Consider the following 16,038-nt stretch of genomic DNA (forward strand, 5'->3'; position numbering starts at 1 on the left):
TACTGATGAGCATGATGTTATACAGCATGGAATATCCCTGTGATCTGTTGGAGTCAGCTGTCCTGGCTGTGTCCCCTCTTAACTTCTCGCCAACAGACAGCCTACTCCCTGGAGAGCCAGAATGAGAAACACAGAATGCCTTGACACTGTGGAAGCATTGTTCAGCAATAGCTAAAATATCAGTGTGTTAGCAGCACTATTTTGGTCACCAATAGAAAACACAGCATCATATAGGCTTCATTCCATCCAGACCCAGTACATTCCAGCAGTATTTTTTTAATTTTGCAAGGTAACTCAAAATATTTTCTTTATATTTGGATTCAACCATTGGTTAAGATACCCATCTTACCTTCCATCCATCTGATGCATGTACAGTCATTTTATCTGTAAAGGTATAAGTTAGGTGTAACTCGAGTAAATCAGTGAAGAATACTAGTGAAACCCAGGCAATACTTTTGTCTGGGAAAGACTCAAAATTCATGTATTTCCATGCACAGAGCTTGGGCCTTTTTGCAGTATACTAATTTTCTTGTATTTATACTGTGCAGCATTCTTTGTAAGATGATAATTTGCCGGTACTTGATACAACCTGACAAACTAAATAAGTATTTTGTATCTGATTCTTCTGAATGCTTATAAAAAAGGAATCCAAAAAGTTGCAGAAATGTGAGCTTCATGGCTGTATGTACACCTTTTATACAGCAACATATAAAACATTAATACTCACTTTAAAAATTGATGCATCTGTCAATAAACTATCCTGATTTGTACAGCAACATATTAGTACATTGAAAAACACATACATTATAGAAAGCTTATAATCAAAAATTAAAATAATTATTCTTCTCTCCCATAACTTTTCACTATTATGGAAAAGCTGGGGTGGGGGGGGGCAGACATGTATGATGATGAAATTATGAGTAAGTTAGCCCAGAATAATCACTTGTTCAGTTATGATTATGAAAAATGGTTTAATGGAAATGCATAACTGTATAACATTTCTTTACTGCAACATCAGTGCCATTACCTATGGTTCCAGAAGTCCTCTGGAACGTTTTTTAATATAGATGTTGATAATCCATACCATATTTGTAATACAAGTCTTTCATAATGATCACAGAAAAAATTTTGCCAAACCAGTCCTTCACTCATTATCACTGCAAATAAATCAATGAAAAGCACTACTTCCAATGATCATATGGGAGAAATTAGATCTCTAAAAGTAAAAGAACTAAAAAAACTGAAAAAGTATCCTAGTTTTTCTATAATCAAATGAAGAAAAGAGCAAAATTGGGAAAGTAGGGGTATGCTTTTAAGCATTCTAAGAAAATGCATGAACTTCATCTCCCAGTGGAAGACACTGGGCAAGAATATAGGAAAAATTCTGAGGTCTGAGATAAATAACTATTGAGTGCAGAACCTGTATATTGTAACAGAATTCTGGATAGATTTCAATGTAGTTCTGGATCACAGAGTGGTATTATTGCTTATCTATTATGTAACTGAAGAAAAGTTACTAGTATTTCTTCAAGAAGTGTTTTTGTATGGCCTTATACCATTGGTGGTTGGATCCTAAAATACTTCAGACAATGTTCTTTTGCCAAACTCATATTTTAGGTCACAAGGTACCTTGTCCAATGCTTTCTACTTTTTTCTGAAGAGTAGGGTTTTTATCATTTTCTCTATCAAGTTACTTACAGCTGCTAAATCACCTTTCAGTAATTAATTGCTGTTTACTTCTTTTCTCACTCTATTGTCTTGCAATTTTTTAATTACCTATTTGGGTTTTTCTTGTCTGATATGTGACACTTCAGTAGTACCTCTCATAGGGCCTAAATCTGCTCTTCATTATACTTGTGGATGAGCCTTTGAACCACTGACCCTTACTCATTGATGAACTAGCTATGAACACATCTTTGTAACTGTCACTTCTGTATTCTCCCCTAAATACCAAAGATATCTGAAGTTCTGGATCAATTTTATCGGAATTCAGTTTGAGTCAAGAGAGCAATTTACCTTTTACCTTCTTATCCTCAAGTTCCAATGCCTGAAAGTGACTTTGTATCCTTTGGACAATCATACTTTGTTTTCTGTTTTCCATTAAGAGGGTTCAAAGGACACGGACATCTCTAGGTAGATATTGTCCAACTGAACAACAGAAAACATGATGATTTGCTGTAAGAGAAATCTGTCAGAACACTAACCATCATAGTAGTTTCATTGAAGGCTGCCAGTATTACTGAGACCAGCAGAGTGGCAACTTGGAACTGCATATTCGGTTCCACCAATTACTTTGCCAAGACAGGACATTCAAAGGATGCATTGCCTAGAGCTGTCCTATCGTTCTGCTCTTCTAAGCAGATTTCAAGATCCATTTCCAGGTAACTTTCACTACAAAGGAAATGTACTGCTAAGAATAATCAACTGTGTGAACATATCTGTGAAGAGGCTGCCCTTGAAAGAGAAGGATACTTCTCAGTTATTATAGCTCTTCAGCTGTGTTGCTTATTTATAAATTCACTACTCACATTTCTCTCCCTCCCCTCTTCAAAATCTCTCTTTTAGATACTTCTGAATTGCTAAGAACAAAATCTGTGTGCTAGTCATTTTTATTATTCTGTATAGTTTGAAAGATTAGACAGAACCACTGGGTACTCCTAACTCAATGTGCCAGCAATGCAAATTCACAGAGTGTGAATATATAGATGGACAAGCATTCAAAAGATGCTACTCATGTGAAATCATGATATAAGATAGTATTCAACAGTTAGTCAGTAGAAAAACCCCATCAGTGAAATGCAAATTGAGAGTTCCAATGATGGTGTGAAATCTTGTTCAGCTCTTCACGAAGTAGAAGTATTTCAGTTTTTCTCATCTGGTTTCTTCATGGAGAATTTTAGTAGAACACTTGCAGCGTATCTGAGGGCAAACCTCCCAGGCAAACTGTTCACTTCTCTGGGAAGAAATCATACATACCCATTAGGGCTAAGGTTCAACTATACCTGCATTATCTCATTTAAGAAAAATGCTTGGAAAATATATTAAATAAAAAAGACCAATGTAAAGAAAACAGCCATAGACAGTTTGTTGTGTAGAAGTGCATAAACTGATGCCTTAGGCATCTCATATTACAGATGAAGCAACTGTTCTAAAGGGAGGTTAGGAAGAAGATCATAAAGCCCTGGGTGTGTTGACAATACTTTGTTGCAGAGTCAAACTCTGGGCTGAAGAGTAGCTATACAAATTTACAGAGAAAGGTTTTCAAAAGAGAGAAATACAGTGATAAAAGGGTAATATACATGGCAACACATCCATCTGTGGGGAGAAAGCAAGATATAAGGATAGACAACTGCAGAAGAGAGCATTAAAGTAAAAGGCATAAATAGTTTCCTTTGTCACATTTTCCAGTGAGTATGTTTTCTTTGTCATATTTCCTTTTCTCTTACCTAACTGACAGAAACATTCAGGATCAAACAACAGATGTAATGAGCTGTAACCCGCAAAGTTGAGTTTCTTTAGTGCGCCTCTTTGAGAAATCTACTGTCCAAGAACTACAACCTGGGATGCAGAGTGATACAGCTCTAAGAGTTTTGTCAGAATGAGGGAATGATATGTTTGTCATTCAGTATGAATGCCTACACCCACCACTGCCTGTGATGCCGAAATATCCTTCAAGGACAACTACAGAATTCTGATGGCCTTAGCTTACATGTCAAAACTGTGCTAGAAAAGGGATTTTAGCAGCAGTCCTCCATTTCTGACAAGCATGCAAATATCTAGGCAGAAATAATTATGTATCATTCTCTGAAAAATATATACTACATGTTCTGCTGCACAAATAAGAACTTGTTAATCATTTAAGATGACTTACGGTCAGACCTATTTTCAGTTTATGAAGATAATATTACAAATTTCATTTCATCTTCTCTCAGACTAAATTGTTGCAATTATTAGTGGAACTACTATTTTTTGTGCAAAGGCAGCGATCAAAAGTCAATCAGGATCAAGACAGACTACATCCACACCAGTAAATTAAATGTGCCAGGAACTACTCTTTGTCACTGAGGCCAATGATCATGGATCAGTCAGCATCCGTGGTGTTAAACATGTAGACTGCTGTCGTGGTTTAACCCCAGCCAGCAACTAGGCACCACACAGCCGCTCACTCACTCCCCCCCGGTGGGATGGGGAGAGAATCAGAAGAGTAAAAGTGAGAAAACTCATGGGCTGAGATAAAGACAGTTTAATGGGTAAAGCAAAAGCCACGCGCACAAGCAAAGCAAAGCAAGGAATTCATTCACTACTTCCCGTCGGCAGGCAGGTGTTCAGCCATCCTCAGGAAAGCAGGGCTCCATCACGCGTAACGGTTACTTGGGAAGACAAACGCCATCACGCCCAATGTCCCCCCCTTCCTTCTTCTTCCCCCAGCTTATATACTGAGCATGACGTCATATGGTATGGAATAGCCCTTTGGCCGGTCTGGGTCAGCTGTCCTAGCTATGCTCCCTCCCAGCTTCTTGTGCACCTGGCAGAGCACAAGAAGCTGAAAAGTCCTTGACTAGTGTAAACTCTGCTCAGCAAGAACCAAAACATCAGTGCGTTATCAACATTATTCTCATCCTAAATCCAAAACACAGCGCTCTACCAGCTACTAAGAAGAAAACTAACTCTACCCCAGCTGAAACCAGGACAACTGCCTATTGGAAATGAGCCTATGCCTATACAAACTCCTGAACCATTCCTGAGAATTATTTGGGGGAGCACAGGTAGCATGAGAATCCCTACTACCAGCAGACCCTACTACTGTTACATTTATAAATAAAGGTGCAGCCTCTTATGCTGGACCAATAAAAAAAATCACAAAAGTAGGCATGATTCCTGACCGAATTAATCTGTAATCCAATTTGAAGTTAATCGTAAGTGAATGTGATAAATAGGAAGAAGAGAGAACTGAACACTGTAATTAAAATATGACAACATGAATATGCAAGCTGTAAAACCTGATGGTCACATACTACGCAAAGGTCTGGATTCTTGTCAGGGAGACAGGAAGGAGAGGAAAGGGTCATTCATCAGTTTTCTTCCACTGATGCAAAATTTAGCAAACACTGACTGGTCAATTTATTTAAAGATCACCATGAGGTGAACTAACAGGAACAAGTTTAAGAAGAAGATGAATCCAAGAAGACTATGGCATGCTTCAGGATTGTAATGGAAGAAAGTATAAAGACAGCCAATGAAGGAGCAGACAAATAAATTGTTATTTCACTCTGACATCATTGGAAAAAAAAGAGGGATTTGAAATATGTAACATAGAAAGTGACATAGCAAATGACAAGTGCCAGAAATGAGAAAAAAACCATGAAGATTAAGGAAAAAAAAATTAATATTATGAGACACAAAATGAGAAGAATAAAAAGTGGCATGGTCCAAATGATGGAACAGGAAAAAGATCTTACTACTTTAGTTTGAAATATTTCCTCAGTGAGATGATGGTAGTAAAGGAGAAAAGAAGAGATGCCAGTCATGAGCATTTGGAGTGATTTCTCAGGTAACTGGTAAAAGAAGTTAAGGAAGTAGACAGTGTGGATAACTTAAGGCTGTGAGTGGGTGGATAAGAGTTTGTGATGCCAGAGAAAAGAAACAAGATGAGTAAGGTGAATGAACTGCTTTAGACTGATGACAAGAGAAAAGGGAAAGGAAAATACCATGGCAGAAAAGTGTCATTTCTGACCATCCTGTATATGAAGAATCCACAGAGTAAGACCTCCTACAGAAACAGATCTAAGTGGTAGATATGAAGCTTAAAAAATGAGCCAGATCATTAGAAATGGCAATGAGAAATAGGAGAGAGAAAAATACGCAGAGGCCTGGGCAAGTGTTAACAGAGGGAGGATAAAGAGAGAGAGGTGGGCTAAGAGGGGAAGATCTGAGGTACAAGAAGCGAATACAAATTAACTGGATGGAGAATGTAGATAAAACACTAAGAGCCAAACAGGTGTTAGGCGAGTGGTAGAACTCATAAGCCATTTACTAATAACACAATAAATGAATCAGTAAACAAAAAACAATTATGGAAATTATCACATAGAAGAATAACAAGTTGCATATGTTAATGCACGTGTCAATAATGGGGACAAAACAGAGACTTGGCTTGGTCAGTCAGTGATAGTCAAAGCAGCTGGACAGCAGCTGAGCACCAGATGTTGGGGCTGCCACTACAGTCTAACTGTAGTGAAGTCAAGGACCTATATCAATTTACCACAATGCGTTTTGTGTTCCATGTATGACATGTACATACCAAAGGCTTATGGACCACATTTGAAGGAAAAGTAAGTGCTGCATATGTAGACAATGTAGTCATCTTCAATATAGACTGGGAAAACCTCAGGAAATATTTTAGTAAGGTGATCACTGAATTACAAAGGGCAGGCTTAATGATAAATCCTCAAACAAATGCTATGGCATATGGTAATTGAATATCATAGGCATGCATCAAGATGAAAAACTAAAATCAAAGAATCATTACCATTTTAAAAGCTGAAAATTAATCTTAAAAAAAATACGGTTACATATTATAAGGTATGTACATACAATTTTTTAATTTTTTACAAGCTTAAAGAGAACTACACAAATAAAGACAGCAACCTAGTCCCAGGGGATGATAAGAGGGTACATATCCTTCCATTTAGTGTAGCATTTTTGAAAAAATTCAGATTTTATATTAACTTTGATCATGGAAATGTATCTTGGACAATTGGAATCGGTAGAGCAGGTACATTACCCCCAAAAATTTATACTTAAGAATGAGCTAAAGAAAACTTTGTTCAGGGACTCAAACATGAGTAGTCAGGGTCTTTTTTGCTAAGCATATGTGATATTTTATTTTCCTTGGTATATTAATAAACAATCTTATCTGTAGCATGTTTTATTATTTTCTTAATGTTTGAAATAAATCTCTTTTAAAACAGAAACATTACAGAAGATTCATCAGCCTGATGTAACAGTTCTACTGTTACCTGCTAACATTTTTAAGCTTATTACTTTTCTCCAAAATTTGCAGTACTATTACTAATTAACATATATATTTTTTCCTGTCTTTGGTTTCTAACTGCATGAGTTTTCCAAAGCATGTCTACAGCGGAAGTCAATTTGTAACTAAATACTAATTGACTCTGTAGTTCTGCATAATAAAAATCCCTACATTAGACAAATTCACATTTTCCTTTGAACAAAATCTGTAAATATATTACTGAGACTATTAATACATTTAGTAAATCACTATCAGGTAATCTACGTAAGACTGTAAAAACTTCTTTTTCAAATGGAGCTTAGCTAAAATCACTGCCACTGTACTCTTTTTTGAAAGAAAATGTCTAACTCAGTTTACAATAAAATGATCAGATTTTTGTGGGGATTTTCCTTGCATTTCTTTAAAATATTCTTTTAAAGAAATAATTTGATTAGATAATTTCTAAAACTATTATCACTAAAATTTGGAGATGACTAATATTTTGGAGATGATTAATCAATACTTATAATAAGTTATAACAGCAGTTTCAAAGGCAAATATTGTATAGGTGTTAATCAGCCATGAGGCAAAAGTTATAGATTTAGATGAGTGAACAATTTTCACTGGATCATTTTTCAAATAGTTCAAGAGCATACAAACGGAACATTTTCAAATAACTTACTAATTTAAAAACCTGCTACAAAACATAAAAGTAAACTCCTTTTCTAAGTAGTCTCAGTCAATAGTAGAACTAATTGAAAACCTATAAATTTAGTACAGTGCAGCATGTAGTCTCTATCTTGCTCTGCCTATACATCAATAGGTCATTCTCAGTTAATTAAGTGAAGGCATAATCAGCTTAATTTATGTAGTTCAGGGCAGTTAATGATATCTTAGTACAGTACCTGAACATTTGGCCTGCCCATATAACTAGCTGGATATACCCACTTCATTTGGTAGCTCTTCAACTTCAGCTCTCCATTTTTTATTTTCATTTTACACAGCTTAGTCTGGAGCTGCTAAGTCTAATTTCTGGAGGCTAGAGCTGAAATAAAACCAGAACAAATTAACAGGTTAACAAAGCAATATGATTGGATTGTAGTCTGTGACAGTATTTTATGCAGAAAAATCATAAAAGAAGGTGATAGTTCCAAATTAACTACTTGTATCATTTAAATATATAATATTTTTAAATAGTGTAATGACAATACATAAAGGAATAATACTAGACAAAGAGATAGGACTGAAAAGCATATTATTTTTGCAATAAATTATATAGTTAAAAAATGGCCACAAAAAGCCAGAATTTTACAGAATACACTTACAACATATAGTGTGGTACCTCAATAAGATCATCCTTTTACTGTCACAGAGAAAGTGTTTCCTTCTGCTGTCTCTGTAGCTCATCTTCTCTTTTCTGAAGCTGCAAGTTTACACACAAAGACAAACCACAATGTCAGCCAATTGGACCTCACTTAAGGAACCAAGGAGATCGATTTGTAAAGCAAAGGATGAACAGGACCCCATTTCTGAAGTACGTTGCTCAAACTGCTCTTTCATTAAAAGATGCTCTCTCTTATTGATTTTGGCTTAAGTAATGAGAAAGCTTATCCAAAAATCTTTAGCATTTGGGCTCAAGTTAAGGAAATCAATAGAGTCATTTCCCATTTGAACTGCATATGTGAGTTTTATGTACGAGAGACAAGACAAAGCCCAAATCGGATAAATCAATAACATTGTCAATAGAACATGAAGCTGACAAATGGCATTTTTAAGCAATTAAAGAGAGCTGTAAACATACAGAAGCTAATCAATTACAGTGTTCTGCTATTAACAGTTTTTCATTTATACAAACATTATTAGGAATCCCAGGGAATGGAGATAATGAAACATGTTTCTTGTTACTGTTTAGGGATTATGATAGTAAAGCTTTTCTTGTCTCCATATGTAAATCTTCTGATGCTCATGGGAAGAAAAGGAAATATTTAATTAATCATTGAATTCCTATACTATCATGTTACATGTGTAATAAACACAGTGGTCGCAGTCCCTGACTGCATTTTTTCACCCAATCTGGAGTACAAGGACAAGTGAAGTACGCAAGTATCCAGTAGGACAAGGCACAAAATCATAGAAATGCTGATTACAAGGGATATCTAGAGGTCATCTACTTGAACATCTCACTCAAAGTAGGACTGCAACCAGTACTAGATTGGGTCAGCTTTGGCTTTGTCTAGACAAGTTTAAAAAACCTCCAAGGGTGGAGATTCCATCACCCGGCTTCATAAACTGCTCCAGTGCTGCATGACCCTCCAGGTGAAGCACTTCTAATGTCCACACTGAAGCTGAAACTTGTGGCTTTTGCCTTTTATTATACCAAATGCCACTACTAAGAAAAGTTAGCCCCATCATCCCTGTAGTTCACCTTCAAATTTCACTGACTGGTATTAAAGGTCTCTTTAGCCTTTCTTTTACCAGGCTAAGCCATCTTTCATTGAATGAACATGCTCCAGGTCTCTAACCATGCTATAGTCTTGATTGCCCTCTTTTGGACCGCTTCCAGTTTTTCAACATCCTTCTTGAACTGATATGAACAAAATTACAGTTACAGCCCCCTCAGTGTGAAGTATAAAGGAATAATAACTTCCTTTGATATATTCTATGATTCTCCACACTCTTTCCAATGTAGCCCAGTTGGCCTTATTTGTGATGACAGCATTCCATTCATACTCAGTTTGCAATCCACTATAACCTCTCCTTTCAGCAGAGCTAATCCTGTCAGTTGGTTCCCAGGCTGTACTGATGCACTTGGTTATTCTGTCTGAAGTGAAGGACTTTGCACTTCTCCTTTTAAGCTTTATTAGGTTTCTGTTGGTCCAGCCCCTAAGTTTCTCAGTGTTTTTCTGTCCAGCATGTCACTTAACCTTCTGTTCCCTATTTAGCCTCATGTGCAAATTTGCTGAGGGTCCATTCAATCTTGTCATCCCAATCATTGATGAAAATAACTGAATAAGAAAGGCTGCAGTATTGACTGGTTGTCATCTGGAAGCTGAGGCATTAATTACTACCCTCTGAGTCCAAATGCTTGCTCATTTTTCAATCCATCTACCAACCCATTCATCCAACACATTCATCTCAGCTTATAAATAAAAATACAGTTTAAAAGGATGTTAAAAGTCTTGCTAAAGTTGAGTTATACTACATTACAGGCTCTGTCTGGCCCACGTAACCACTCATTCCAACACAGAAGGCAATCAGATTAGTCAATCAATCATAAACATAAAGCTTGTACTTACACTTTGTTACTTGAAGACAGCCTTCTTTTCCTTTCCCTACTCACATAGGACACATTCATATTCTATTATTGCTAATCTAAAGAAATGTATATCTAGAAACATCAAAGAGCTTTGAAAGAGAAAAGCAGCCAGAAAACTTGTACTTTTTGACCCAAAATCTCAAAGGTTATCCTTTACAGGTATGCGACTTCTCTTTCTTCTATTGATAGTCCAAATGTAAATTCACACTTTAGATAACTCCAAGAAAATGCTTTATCAACTACCTAGCAGAGCAGTTTTGGAGCACTTAAAGCAATCAGCAAATGCAGAACCATATTGGCCCTCAGCAATCCAAAATAATATTGCATTTGGTGATGGTATGACAGAAAATGAAGAAAAATTTTCCCAACAATGCCACTAATATTGCCTGACCTCTGGTGGATTATGCCCTGATTTTATTAGGGGGAATCCATTTCAGCAGTTTCATAGCAAAACTCAATTCAGGCCACTATCCATTTGGACAGTCATTGAGTAGAAATGGCTAAATTTGGAAAATGAACAGCATAGGAAATTTCCTGATGTCTGTGGACCTGTGGATATCAACAATGTTCTTGACTTTGAACATATGCAAGGTAAATGCTTATTTCAGAGGTCTCAAGTTCAGGAAGGAAAACTGGAAGCTTAATTTAACTCTTACAGACAAAAGGAGAGAAATTTTGGCTACATTAGGAGATCTTCCCTCTGAAAAACAGATACAAGAAAGGTCATCCTTCATATGGTTGAATTTGTCCTTCTCTTACCACCAGTAATGGCAAGACAAAAGCAGCTTTCATAGCTAGAGGAAGAAATAAACAGGTACTTAATATTTCAAAAGGAGACACATTAATATATATAGTTCTAATTTTACATCCCACTGGACCATAGTGTCTCTAAAGGCAGATAAAGGCAGCATGGGCAACAAACAGGAGGAGCCGGAAGCCATTGTGCAGCAGGAAAACTATGATATAGTCGCCATCACAGAAACATGGTGGGATGACTCGCACAACTGGAGTGCTGCAATGGATGGCTGTAAACTCTTAAAAGGGGATAGGCAAGGAAGGAGAGGTGGTGGGGTAGCCCTGTATGTTAGGGAGTGTTTTGAATGTCTAGAGCTTAATGATGGTTGAGTGTTTATGGCTAAGAATCAGAGGGCAGGCCAACAAGGCACATATCCTGGTGGGAGTCTGTTATAGACCACCCAACCAGGATGAAGGGGCAGACGAAATATTCTATAAGCAGCTGGGAGAAGTCTCACAATCACTAGCCCTTATTCTCATGGGGGACTTCAACTTACCAGATGCCTGCCGGAAATACAATACAGCAGAGAGGAAACAGTCTTGGAGGTTCCTGAGTGTGTGGAAGATAACGTCCTGACACAGCTGGTGAGGGAGCCAACTAGGGAAGGCACCCTGCTGGACCTCTTGTTTGTGAACAGAGAAGGCCTGGTGGGTGATGTGATGGCTGGAAGCTGTCTTGGGCATAGTATCACAAAATGATAGCTTGGAGAAGTAAGGAGAGGGGTCAGCAGAACTGCTACCTTGGACTTTCGGAGGCCAGACTTCGGCCTGCTTAGGAGCCTGGTTGACAGAGTCCCTTTGGAAGCAGTCCTGAAGGGCAAAGGAGTCCAGGGAGGCTGGACATTCTTCAAGAAGGAAACCTTAAAGGTGCAGGAGCAGGCTGTCCCCCTGTCCCAAAAGAAAAGCTGGTGGGGAAGAAGACCGGCCTGGCTGAACAGAGAGCTTTGGCTGGAACTCAGGAAAAAAAGGAGAGTTTATGACCTTTGGAAGAAGCAGGACTACAAAGATGTTGTGAGGTTGTCCTGGTTTCAGCTGGGATAGAGTTAATTTTCTTCTTAGTAGCTGGTATAGTGCTGTGTTTTGGATTTAGTATGAGAATAATGTTGATAACACACTGATGTTTTAGTTGTTTCTAAGTAGTGCTTACACCAGTCAAGGACTTTTCAGCTTCCCATGCTCTGCATGGCGTACAAGAAGCTGGGAGGGGGCACAGCCAGGGGGGCTGACCCAAATTGGCCACAGGGCTATTCCACACCGTATGACGTCATGCTCAGTATATAACTGGGGCGAGTTGGCCAGGGGGGAAGGGATTGCTGCTTGGGAACAGGCTGGGCATCAGTCAGGGGGTGGTGAGCAATTGTGTCGTATATCACTTGCTTTGTACATTATTATTGTATTTTATTATTATTATTATTATTACTACTACTACTACTATCATTCTATTTTATTTTACTTCAATTATTAAACTGTTCTTATCTCAACCCAGGAGTTGTCGGACTTTCACCCTTCCCATTCTCTCCCCCACCCCACTGGGGGGGAGTGAGTGAGCGGCTGTGTGGTTCATAGTTGCTGGCTGGGGTTAAACCACAACTGTCCTTATGCAGGGAGAAAATGAGAAGGGCCAAAGCCCAACTAGAACTTCATCTGGCTACTGCCGTAAAAGACAACAAAAGAGGTTTCTATAAATACATTAGCAACAAAAGGAGAGCTAAGGAGAATCTCCATCCTTTATTGGATGTGGGGGGAAACATAGTGACAAAGGATGAGGAAAAGGCTAAGGTACTTAATGCTTTCTTTGCCTCAGTCTTTAATAGTCAGACCAGTTTTCCTCTGGGTACCCAGCCCCCTGAGCTGGAAGACAAGGACAGGGAGCAGAATGAAGCCCCTATAATCCAAAGGGAAATCGTTAGTGACCTGCTACACTGCTTAGACACACATAAGTCTATCCAGGGAACTACAGGCCTGTCAGTCTGACCTCGGTGCTGGGAAAGGTCATGGAGCAGATCATCTTGAGTGCCATCACACGGCACGTACAGAACAACCGGGTGATCAAGCCCAGTCAGCGCAGGTTTATGAAAGGCAGGTCCTGTTTGACTAACCTGATCTCCTTCTATGATATGGTGACCCACTTAGTGGATGAGGAAAAGGCTGTGGATGTTGTTCACCTGGACTTGAGTAAAGCCTTTGACATCATTTCCCACAGCATTCTCCTGGAGAAACTGGCTGCTCACAGCTTAGACAGGTATACTCTTTGCTGGGTAAAAAACTGGCTGGATGGCTGGGCCCAAAGAGCTGTGGTGAATGGAGTTAAATCCAGCGGGCAGCTGGTCACAAGTGGTGCTCCCCAGGGCTCAGTACTGGGGCCAGTCCTGTTTCATATCTTTATCAATGATCTGGACAAGGGGATTGAGTGCACCCCAGTAAGTTTGCAGTCGACACCAAGTTGGGTGGGGGTGTTGATCTGCTGGAGGGTAGGACGGCCCTACAGAGGGACCTGGACAGGCTGGATCGTTGGGCTGGGGCCAACTGTATGAGATTCAACAAGGCTCAGTGCCGGGTCCTGCACTTGGGTCACAACAACCCCATGCAACGCTACAGGCTTGGGGAAGAGTGGCTGGAAAGCTGTCCGGCGGAAAAGGACCTGGGGGTGTTGGTCAACATCCGCCTGAATATGAGCCAGCAGTGTGCCCAGGTGGCCAAGAAGGCCAATGGCATCCTGGCTTGTATCAGGAATAGTGTGGCCAGCAGGAACAGGGAGGTGATAGCACCCCTGTACTTGGCACTGGTGAGGCTGCACCTCGAGTACTGTGTTCAGTTTTGGGCCCCTCACTACATGAAAGGCATCGAGGTGCTGGAGTGTGTCCAAAGAAGGGCAACGAAGTTGGTGAAGGGTATAGAGAGAAAGTCTTATGAGGAGCGGCTGAGGGAGCTGGGGTTGTTTAGTCTGGAGAAAAGGAGGCTGAGGGGAGACCTTATCACTCTCAACAACTACTGGAAAGGAGGTTGTAGTGAGGTGGGTGTCAGTCTCTTCTCCCAATTAACAAGGGACAGGACAAGAGGAAACGGCCTGAAGTTGCACCAGGGGAGGTTTAGATTGGCTATTAGAAAAAATTTCTCCACCAGAAGGGTAGTCAGGCACTGGAACAGGCTGCCCAGGGAAGTGGCTGAGTCCCCACCCCTGGAAGTATTTAAAAAGATGTGTAGATGTGGTGCTTAGGGATATGGTTTAGTGGTGGACTTCGCAGAGCTAGGTCACGGTTGGACTTGATGATCTTAAACATCTTTTCCAACCTAAATGATTCGATTCTATGATAATTTTAAAATACTCCTCAAGAAATGTCTGAACTGCAGGATAAGAGAAAAGCAGACGATTAATAGAAGAGTGGTAGATTAAAACAGACCTTGAGTGGACCTTAAAAGAGTTGAGTGAGAATGGACTCTTATCAGTTCAGGCAGATGACTCAAAATTGTGGGAACCTAAAAGGAAGAAGAAAGACGGAAGAGCACACAAAGCTGTGAACAGATCTGCAAGAAACTTGTTTCTATTATTATGTTCTCATCTATCTTGTACAGGAGATGCACCTTTCAATTGTAGTTGTCGGCCAAGAGGTCGATTGAGCAACTGCATTTGGCAGAGTGGAACATTTCTACAAGAAGCTCTAATGACTATTGACTCTCCAGTCACCTCAACAAACTCTTATGATCTGTAAAGACATTCTTTCACTTTCCTCTTCACTGTTTCTTTCACTTTCCTCTTTACTGTTTTTATATTCTAATTTTTTATTCTTTATTAGCTTTTATTCTCAATAGAAAGAATTTTGATTAGTTTTAACATCTTGACCATGAACTGGAAGACACAAAGTTTTAGCTTTCTTATATCCAAAATGGTTTGCTGACTTCCTTCTCCACTGTTCCTACTCCTCTGATATCAAAATATGGTCACTGAAGAAGACTCTTATCAGTGTATAGGGTCAAACACTCCAAAGGTTTAGAAATATAGGAATCATCAGTGGCCCCCACCACTAGTAGAAGTAAGGTTTATAATGCAGTCTTCTTTCTTAAAGAAAAACGAAAGATGTCTACAGTGGCATGACAACCTGAACATACCATCAACGGGTAATGCAAAAATTAAAGCAGTTTTCTAATCTTTAGTGATGGGATGGAAATTTAGCATCAACAGCTAAAACTACAACAGAAAAAACAACTGGAAATGAAAATAGATTTTTGGCTCTTCCTGAATTTTCTTGCCCTAAGAGCAGAGCAGACCCTCTGCCACTCTGCAAATGAAAAGACCATGGTCTCAGTTGAGGATGAAAACATTTTATTAACTAGTTTCAAAGTTACTCTCTCTTTATACACAGTTCTCTAGCCTAAATGAGCTTAAGATGCCTGTATTTCATGCTGGTTTCTGTAAGTTGGAAAAATATCAAGCACTGAACTGATATTATATCACATACAATCAACAAGGAAATAGCGTAGCCTAGGGTATGCTCACTTACTGAAGGCACACGACCTTGTTCCACATGACAGTGAATAAAACAGGTGGTAAAACTAAGCCCTAAAGAGAAGTACATAAAATACATTATCTGTTTGTTCATTGTTATACTCTGGTATTCCTCTAAAAAAAAATCTGAAATAATTTGGGTTACCTTTTTTTCAGAACCTAAAAATACAATTCACCAGAACATAACAACCCATGGATGACACTGATATTTTCTGTTTTTCTAACAGTTCTAAAATATGAAAAACTTAAAAGATAATCAGCCATCCATGCAATTCCCACTGCATGCATGACACAACCAAATTGAAAGACTGACTGTAAAGTTATGAGGTATTTGTGAAAGTATCCTTTCTCAATACACTTTCATAAGAGAGATACTATACAAGACCAGACAATGGTAAGTAAAATTACTAA

General features: G+C 38.9%; 1 long non-coding RNA gene across 5 annotated transcripts in view; it reads right to left on the minus strand.

Moving 5' to 3' along the window:
• Positions 1 to 601: 601 nt before the first annotated feature.
• The window catches only part of LOC148057292 (uncharacterized), an 86,240-nt gene continuing 70,803 nt past the window's right edge, over positions 602 to 16,038 (minus strand). For 4 of the 5 annotated variants that reach the window (XR_015703327.1, XR_015703328.1, XR_015703322.1 and 1 more), the window contains 3 exons: positions 8,338 to 8,435; positions 7,918 to 8,057; positions 602 to 2,955 (listed from right to left, as the gene is read on the minus strand). This is a non-coding gene — a long non-coding RNA (uncharacterized LOC148057292). The remainder of the gene's footprint in view (positions 2,956 to 7,917; positions 8,058 to 8,337; positions 8,436 to 16,038) is intronic. The other variant, XR_015703324.1, reaches the window with a different exon arrangement.

The sequence above is a fragment of the Nipponia nippon genome, unplaced genomic scaffold (genome assembly GCF_047370975.1).
Source record: "Nipponia nippon isolate SJK-2023a ecotype South Korea unplaced genomic scaffold, ASM4737097v1 scaffold_1, whole genome shotgun sequence".
NCBI classification, from domain to species: Eukaryota; Metazoa; Chordata; class Aves; order Pelecaniformes; family Threskiornithidae; genus Nipponia; species Nipponia nippon.